At 33.1% G+C, this 9,741-nt stretch overlaps 1 long non-coding RNA gene across 1 annotated transcript; it reads left to right on the top strand.

Annotated features, from left to right (window-relative positions):
* The first annotated feature begins 992 nt into the window (after window positions 1–992).
* Window positions 993–2,606, top strand: LOC134715346 (uncharacterized). The gene is made up of 2 exons (XR_010106668.1): window positions 993–1,490; window positions 2,180–2,606. It is a non-coding gene; the product is annotated as an uncharacterized LOC134715346 (long non-coding RNA).
* Window positions 2,607–9,741: the final 7,135 nt, after the last annotated feature.

Consider the following 9,741-nt stretch of genomic DNA (forward strand, 5'->3'; position numbering starts at 1 on the left):
ATTGAAATTCAAGTCGTTTTCTCGAGTCAATTTTCCTTTGACTTCTGTGTCTAAATTTATGGCGAATAAAAACCCAAACTTAATTTAACTGGCACACTTGCATCCCCCTAAACCAATCAAATGGTAGATGCTAAAAATAAATTAATTATATATAAATGCATCAGGGAAACCTCAAAACTACCCAGCATTCATCCTCAGCTTCCGCAATTTCACCTTCAGAAAGCAGTTTCAAGATATTTTCCATTATTGATACCCGTTTTGAACCATTTATAACACCGTTTTTATAGGTTTCCTTACAGATACAGTACCTAAAGATGAATATATAATATATTATTATTTTTAGATGTTTAAAGACAACAAAAAACATTCCCTTACCCATTTATTAGCCAGGTTACCCCACAAACCCGAGGCTGAGGTGACGAACTTGATAAAAAGTTAATGTGAATTTTCAGTATTTCAGACCAGCTCCTCACTCATATTTTTTTCAATTGAGTGATTTGCTCCTTTCTAACACATGAAAGCACGATGTACCGATTATCTGATATATTTTTGACTTTCTATATTAGAGTGGCACAGGTTCTGCTGACTAATGATCCTATTTACAGTTAGGAATACTTTTTATTTGTTCATCTGTTTTTAAAGGCAGTGCTTTAAGGCCTGACTTTTAAGTCATGAGGTTCATCTTTTCATACGCAATCCATGCTGGGGGTCTTTTGGCCAGAAATAGATCCGGAAATGTTCGAATTTCTCCTCTTCTTTTTATGGTATGATATGGTTTTTGTTTCTTTCATTTACATTGGGGACTAAAGAAACGATCAGTGTGTATTGTTCGTTTTATAGAACTTGTTATAAGTGTGTATTTTGCATTATAAGCAGTCAACCTGACTACTAACTATCAATAGTTGTATATTCTGTGTGGAAAGAGGTCGGGTCAATTTCAAGTGTTATCGGACATCTAAAGATTCTTGTATTAGTTCAGACGTTGATATAACAATGAAAAGTCGACTGAACATGATTAATATTGCATCTTCTATAATTCAAAGCGGAATTCGGTTTATGAACGAGAAACCGTAAAGCGTTTTCAATTTCGGTATTAGTTATGTATGTTATCTACGTATTATCCGGTTCCCGGTACTACGTTCCGGGTATTAGCTATTTGATATATTTGATGTGTAACATTACAATCGGGTACCAGCCAATCTACGTGTGTATGTGTACATGATTTACCGCCAAAATGACCGACTTAAAAAATAGTCCATAAACGTTCCGTATAATGATATGCAAATTCATAATTAATCGTAACTTTTTTTATCTTTGTATAATTAATATAACAAAATGGATTCCACAAAATTGAAAATAGCATTATTTTACGAGGATTTCTCATATTTTTTCACTTCCGGGCGCAGTAATACGTATGTTTTGAAGAAGCTCGAAGAATTTGACAAAGTGAATTGAGAAGGAAACGGATAGATATACGTTCTTGCTATCAGGTAAAACAATTTAAATGTACAGAACAAACACATTTACTTCACACATATAGTACAGGCTTAAGCTTTTTATTGTCTAGCTTATACACGACTGTAGTCAAGTGTTTAAACGACGGCGGTGACCTACAAGGTACGGGTCATACTGGGTCAAGTCTAAATATGTAAACACATATCCACGTGCTATTAGGTAGAACGCATCGTAATGCAATATCTACAATTTTTCCTCCTTTATACATCGTTTAACCAGATATATTTCTCCTTTTTACATTGTTTAACCAGATTTATTTCTCTTTCAAATACACTTAAACACAGGTTGTATGTACGTATCTTTTCTAGTGTTTTCTTGTTGTTATTAAAGTTTATTTGTTGATGTTTAGAAATTTTTGAACGACTGAACACAGGAGTGAATGAATGCAACAATCATATATACTGAAGACTTGGGCTGTACAATGATAGTGTACGTATATCATACTGATAATCATTCTAGCAGTAATTATGTTAATTTAGGATGTAATGTCTAATGACAGGAATTCATGAGCTATGCCTCAGGCTTTCTGAAAAAATATCAATGACAATGTAAACAGGAACAAAACATTGACACGAATGATGCTCTCTTCTATGTTATATAGTTATTTAGGTATATGTGTTGCACAAGTTTCAATTAAACTTAAGTTATAAAACTTTTTTTTCAGGGCACAAACCCACTTTAAAGAGACTTGTCTACTGCCATACCCATCCTATTTTCATGCACCATTTGCAAGCAAGAGACTGAATGGTTTGCAAAATTAAAAATCAGGACGGTGTCCAATTAAAACAAAAGAACTAAACTGGATGAATATTGTAGGAGAAATCTAGACATGCTAGAGGAAAGTTTTGATTTGTGAAATTGGTTTTCCTGAAAAGTCATTCATCCTAGCCTGCAGAAAGGAACTATAACTGTCCACCACCAACTGACGAGCTAATGTTGAGCTTCACATATGGAATTACTCAAATACCATCAATGTCTATGTTTTCAGCACAAATTTCACAATTTATGACACAGCTGTGCTTTTTTTTTATACCGTTAAAGAGTTGTATACCAAATTTTATTTTTTTATCAATAAATATATATTATATTAATTGTGTCATCTAAGAACAAAGTCTTGTATTTTGCCAAAAGATGCATACTAGTGAATGAAAGTGGTGCAGTTCATTTTGCTTTGGTATATAGAATTGAATTACAATTGTTCATGTTATTGGAATGCATATAAAAATAAGGAGATGTGGTACAATGTATATGATATTTAGTGAGTTTATCAAGCAAAAGTGAATAAGAAATAGGTATAAGCAGTTACAGGTACTACTGTACAATCTCAAACAAGGAGAAAAACTCATACCGTAAAGAGAATTTCATATTTACAAGTAAGTTTTGTTTTTGCGTTGAATAATTTTCTTCTATTGTTTTAATTGCAAATATGGGAAGTGGTTAAAATGCTAATGAGACAGCTGTTATGGCCACAGAGCCTTAATTGAAAACTTCTTTTTCATTCATACCGGTAGATTTTGCCTGGAGTAAGAAACATATCTGCCAACTTTTCAAAATGCACATGGGGGTTTTACGTGAAAGATGGTTCATATAGTCATACAAAACCTTCAAGGGGGCCTTCAAATGGAAGCAGGACAAGTCGCCCCACTGGCTAATCGGCCCACTTTTTAAAAAAACACCACAAACTGATTTATCAAATCACCCCACATGTGAAATTGGTTAAATCATGTTTAATATTACTCCTGCCAACTCGCCCCACATGTGAAATTGGTTAAATCATTTTAAATCAGGGTTCTCACTAAGGATTTTTGAAGGCGAGTCCAAGGACTCGTCATTTTTTGGCCACGGGGAGTCATGGTAACTGTGTTCAGTTTATACAAAATATTTCAATATTGATGTATTTGTGGACTCACCAGTTTTGAAAATGGTGAGTCCAGACAGATTTTGTTGAGTCCAGGACTCATGGACTCGCCTTAGCGAGAACCCTGTTTAATATTACTCCTGCCAACTCGCCCTACTTATAAAAAAACGGTAATTTTTAGATTAATATATATATATATATAATTAAAAATAAAAACTTGCAACACTTTAATGAAAACTAATCTACACAGAATACAAACAAACCGAAAATTAATTTAATTACTATTATTGATATATACTGAAGAATAAATGTAAGTTTTGAAGCTTAGTTATTTGCATAACAATTGAAAAGAAACCTGTTAATTGTATCATAATGCAATATAAGGAATTGAACTTATATTCAATGGGATAACATCTTTTTCCATACGTGGGGCGAGTTGGCATTACTAAATTCATCCTGGTTAATAATATATTTATCTAGATTTCACCGATTTCCATTAGGTGGGACCAGTTGGCAAGAGTTATATTAACAGAATTTAACTTATATACAATGGGATAACATCTTTTTACATAAGTGGGGCGAGTTGGCATTACTAAATTCTTCCTGGTTAATAATATATTTATCTAGATATTATCGTTTTCTATTAGGTGGGGCGAGTTGGCAGGAGTAATATTAACGGGATTTAACACAGTTCACAAGTGGGGCGATTTGGTAATCCAGGTTGGGGCAGGTTTTTTTTTAAAGTGGGGCGAGTTAGTGAAAAAGTGGGGCTATTTGCTAATGGGGCGATTGTCATGGATTCCCTTCAAATATATTCTAATGTGGTTTTTGGCTTCTTCTTGCATTAACAAGCTTATAGCCATTGTTGAATTAATTGTTTTCTTTAAATAGTCGACAAAATTGCTCTTACAAAATTTCCATTTGGGAGCCTCGAGCTTGATGGGGGAAATACTCTGCAAATACTGACAGTTGGCAGGTATGGTCATCAAAAAAGTTGACATGTTACTATGTACATTTACCATTATGTTACTTGATGTTCTTGCTATACACACAGTACAGAGACTAGTCAATCTTTGTGAACTATTTATTTATGGGAGTCATAGAATATGCGTATACAATCAATAATTAAAAATAGTCTATTTATATTGAAAAGGAAAAGTTCTTATATGTCTAAAGAAGAGGGATGAAAGACACTAAAGGGACAGTCAAACTCATAAATTTAAAGCAAACTGACAAGGCCATGGCTAAAAATGCATTTCATGGCGAGGCACAGAAAATATACTGTAAACAGTAGACTATAGATACATGTATAGGTGAACTAAGGTACAAAAGAACTCTAAATCTTAAATTCTACAAACCACCTCTGTTCTATGGATCCGGAAGATAATGATATAACTGGACTAGAAATACACACAACCTGTAATTAACTGCCTTTACAGCGCTTTCGCGCTTTGATTTTTTGTTGCATTTATGTTTTGATGACTTTCTTCATTTACCCATAACCATGTCTGGTCGTAGCAGTTGTATTAATTTGTACCCAGAGAGAAGACCAGGACCATGTGATCTGAGAATTGTAACAATGATCATGTATCAAATAGATATATTCATTTAATTCAGAAAGCCAGTGACTTGCCAGATTTTACCAATTTTGTTTCTTTAAGTTATAAACCTTCTGATTTAGACTGCATCTGCAGAAAATGTGAGGGTAAGGCCACACCAATTTAATTTCTTGTTCTACGGATTTTTGGACTCCAAAAATTGGGGCGAGCGAGCGATTTGAAAAAAGGCGAAGCTTAAAAAGTAAAGGTGAGCGATTATAATTTTTTTTTGTAAACATAAAATAGTAGGTTTTGACTATATTAAAACTTGATTTATCACTTGTACCTTGACATTTCTTTAATTTATGAAGTATTTTTTCCCTGTTCAATAAGAAATAATTGAATAATTAAATCTAGTCTATGTATGTGTGACTGACAATGAGACAATTCTCCATCCAAGTCATAATCAGGTCCAGAACAACCCCTTAATGTTATGAATATCCCTTTTACGAGGGGTCAAAATATTAAAGTTATAATATATTTTTTTTGTAAATACACTTTAAGTACAAAAGGGCTTATATTTTCCCAAAGAACTATAATATTTGGTATTAAATGGTCAAAACATGTCCAAGAATTTTGTAATATTCCTGGACTTTAACCATGTTAACACATTTACTTTAACAGTTTAATATTATTCAAAATAAGTGGACCCATCCCTCTTTTAGAAAAGTTGTTTAAAATATAATGTATTTCTCCTCTTTTTGAGTAAAAAATTCTAAGTTGTCAAAGGTTTTGTATAGTAGCTCTGTACAAATCCTTAGTATTTCTATTTTCTTTTCTACAACAGACTGAATAGTAAACATGGTAAAATGACCCCTTCAAGGCCCTTGTCTGAGGGAGGGTTGGTCCCAACCTGATAATAACATAGGTCAAAGTACGGCCTTTTACACACTGCTTTGATCAAGACCAACCAGCAAGCTTTAAGGGACCACAACTTAGTATTTTACACCATTCGAACAGGAAAACCAACGATCTAAATTATATTTCCAAACGGGAAAATACCAATGAACCACATCAACAAACGATAACTGCTGAACGAAAGGTCTCTGAATCAACCAGGACAGGTGCACAAACCTGCAGCGCGTATGACCGTCACCATACATTATAATTGCAGTTGAAGGCAAATCCTTCAGAAGTTCTTTGTACTTTATTTAAATAACGTACATTTTTTTTATAGGGAATATAAGTTAGGGGGAAAGAAACCAACGTTTTGTTCTATGCTGGTATTTCTATTTATATCGGAGCACTCCCGCTTGGAATTAATTGGTTTCATGCTGAAACACATATTCTCTCAGATATTTACAGTGTTGTGGGGTACTGATAGGTTTAAAATCGTTATATAAAGGCTAGACTGTGATTTTAAAAAACAAATGTTGAGATCTTTATATAATATTTACAAACAAACGGTGCGGGAATTGGACATGATTTCATTTCCGGATGCGGGAAACGGGAATATAATAATAATAAAAAAAATCTGTTTTGAAAAAAATAGGTGCGGGCTGGTCCGTCGAACAAGGAATCAAATTGGTGTGGCCTAAGTTAAAAAAAAAGCTTTTTCCAGACAACAGAATGATTCCCACACTGAACCAGTGGTTTCCCCTTTTAAAAAAATATGTAATGAGACTGATAAATGTTTTTTGTCCAATTTTGCAGATGCTGAAGGGTGTACTAGTTCAGATATTCACCATTATACTGAAATCAATGTTCCAGTTTTTGAGAAAGCTTTTTCAGTTTCTATCCATACACAGTTTCCAGAATACAGTACCAGTATACCTTTTTTTCTCATCTTTGTCATTCCCATTATAATAAATTAAACAAATGTATTAATCTAACTGTTGTACAATGTATAGTATGTAACAAATTTTCTGGAAAAAATACTGGTTCATTTAAAACTGTCAGTGAGGATAAACGGGAGCTATTTACTTGTTACTTTAACTTTGATATGCATGTGGAAAATTTAATTTGTTGTCCATATTGTTACAATAATTTTAATTCATTTTCTAGATCAGATGCTGCAGAGGACCAGTTGTCCAAAACCACTGAATACTTATTCAGTTGTTTGGAAAATTTTACCATTATAGACACTGAAAAGGTTACATCAGAAAATATAGATTTATTTTCTTTCAGGTCTGTCCTAGAATCTGTAATAAATTCTTTTGTAGAAGAAAAAGCCTTGCTTTTACCAAATTTATTATAGCAGTACAAATGTATTTTACACAAAAATGCAAACAAATTAATAGGCTTATGTGTTGAGCAGAAGGTTTTTCATCGCCCACAGTGGTTATTTACCATGTTAAAGTCGTGCCTTGGCAGAGCCCTAACATATTATGTGCCAAACAAGAAAAATTTAGGGAGAATGATTTACAGGAATGGTACTGATATATTTGATTGTTTACATACACTTGTTGTTGAAAATAGTAAATGCATTGAAGAGAATAAAAGATTAAATAAAGAAAGCATTATCCAAGCAGAAAAATTGGCTTCTACTGTATCAGAGGAAAATAGAAAAAACAAACAAGAGCAAAGTCAAGAAGATACTGTAAAAATCTTAAAAAATTATGTCAAAATATATGTTTCAGATAAAATCAAGATGGACGGACTTCCTGACATAGACAGTTTTAATTGTAAAGATGAAATCTTGAAAATCCCCCCTATATTATGGAATTTTATTTTTCCAATTTGTTCTACAGATAATGAAGAGAAAGTACTGAAGAATTCACAGTTTACTTGGAGTTCGCATTATTCTAAACCTCTTTTTAATATTTTCAGAATGATGCCATGTTTGTACATTTTGAGTTGTATTTTTCATTTACAGAATTCTCAGTGTGTGCAACCTTTGCATTTGTTATGTACAGACATAGCTGACAAATTTTCTAATTCATCAAGTACATTTCTTTCTATTAATGCTAGATTAGGGGCTGGTATCTCTAAGGACTCTCTTAGAAGGTACATCACTAACAGGTGTAGAGAGTTGGAACAAAACAGAGGTATATTTTATCAGATAGTTTTATTGTTCATTTGACAATCTTGATAAAAACCAGGCTTACTCTGTAGTATGTGCTGGAAAAGATAGAAGTGGCTTTCATGGAACCACAATACAGACTGTGGTTCCAAAGCCCAGTCAAAAAATTAATAAGTTTGATGATTCCAATCTGATTTCTAATCTTAATCATGTTAATCAGACCAACATTGAACATGACATATCTGAAGTTCCCAATTCCAGAGACCGTTAACTGGAAAAAGGAATTATTCAGAAACTTGTTAATCCAGAAGACAAATTTGGACTACCACAAGTAAAAAAGCAAAACAAGTTTTCTGACATGTCACCATCAGATTAAGAAGAAACAGCTGCAGAGATTTCAGAATGGGATGAATTTTATAGAAGTATTACTAAATATGGATTTTCTAAAAACTTTTAAAAAAAAGAAAATATTGTTTTACCAGGTATTAAAACCTTTTTTTCTATTCCAGTTCGATCCACTGAAAAATCAGATTTTTCATCAGTGGCCATATTGGACGAAACAGCAGATAGCAAAGATAAAGTATTAAAGGTTTTGAATATTTTATATGATAAATTTCAAGTTGGTCAGTTAACAAATTATATTATTGTTGTAGGTGATGGAAAGAGTTAGGATCATTTTATCAAACTGAAATCTGAATATGGGGAACAAATGGATTGGGTACTTGCTTACCCTGGGGATTGGCATATTTTAAAAAATGTCCTTCCCATATTTGTAAAGATTTATTTTGATGCAGGATTAAAGCAACTTGCTACTAAACATCATCATGGAGCTACGTTAAAAGTTTTAACTGAGTGTAGCAAGTTTGCTGTAACTCGTAGGTTTTTTTATACATGCTTGGGAAGCCGTTATGAGACATCAAGTGAAATCCTTTTTTGAATACAAATCATGTGAATCACCTTATGATATTCAAATTTCAGATTTAATACTAAATATTATTTCAGATATGTCATTAGATGAAGCAGAAGATGAGGTTTGTAAACCTGATGTCTGGGAGAAGGTATGTGAGAAAAAAAAGGAGATTTTTACTTTTTTTACAGATGATTTATTAGAAGAATATAAAACTTGGCGTCATGAGAACTCATCAGTCAACCAAACCTTTGCCTTTAGGGACAATTTTGTACATTTAGATTTTATGGCTTATCTTGGTTTGTTCTTCTCCATACGAAGCCGAAACTGGCACTTTTGTAATGTTTCACTGAAAAAAATTACTTGTCTATTTCATGCTTTAGATAGGCAAAATTATCAGAGACTAATACCATACCATCTTGCTGATCTCCACACCTTTCCAGAACCTGTTATTCAACATTTTACAGCTGGCTGCTTCTCAGTTTCAATTTCAGGTAAACATTTATATTCTGTAGCATTAGATGAAGCACATGAAATGGAGATTAATTTAAAGTCAAAAAATGCTCTTTACTCTTTCAGCCAGTCTTCTTTCACTGGGGTAAAGCTGATGACCTTAACTGCATTCACGGTCATCCCAAGATGTCGGGTATAAAATTAGGTCAGTATTTTTATTGTCTGTTAAGATGTTTCTACATCATTTTCTTTACAAAGCATACTTTGATACGATGTAAATTTATAAAAGATTCACACGGAAGTCACAAATCTCTACCGAGGAACGTGTAGAAAACGGGAATTTGGATTTGAAAAATTCGCTTGGATGACTGTAAATAGTAATCAGGATGACCGTAACAGGATTAGGGATTCATAACAAGGCTGACCGTAATTGGTTAAAAGACGACCG

The sequence above is a fragment of the Mytilus trossulus genome, chromosome 4, assembly GCF_036588685.1.
Source record: "Mytilus trossulus isolate FHL-02 chromosome 4, PNRI_Mtr1.1.1.hap1, whole genome shotgun sequence".
In the NCBI taxonomy this organism is placed as follows: Eukaryota; Metazoa; Mollusca; class Bivalvia; order Mytilida; family Mytilidae; genus Mytilus; species Mytilus trossulus.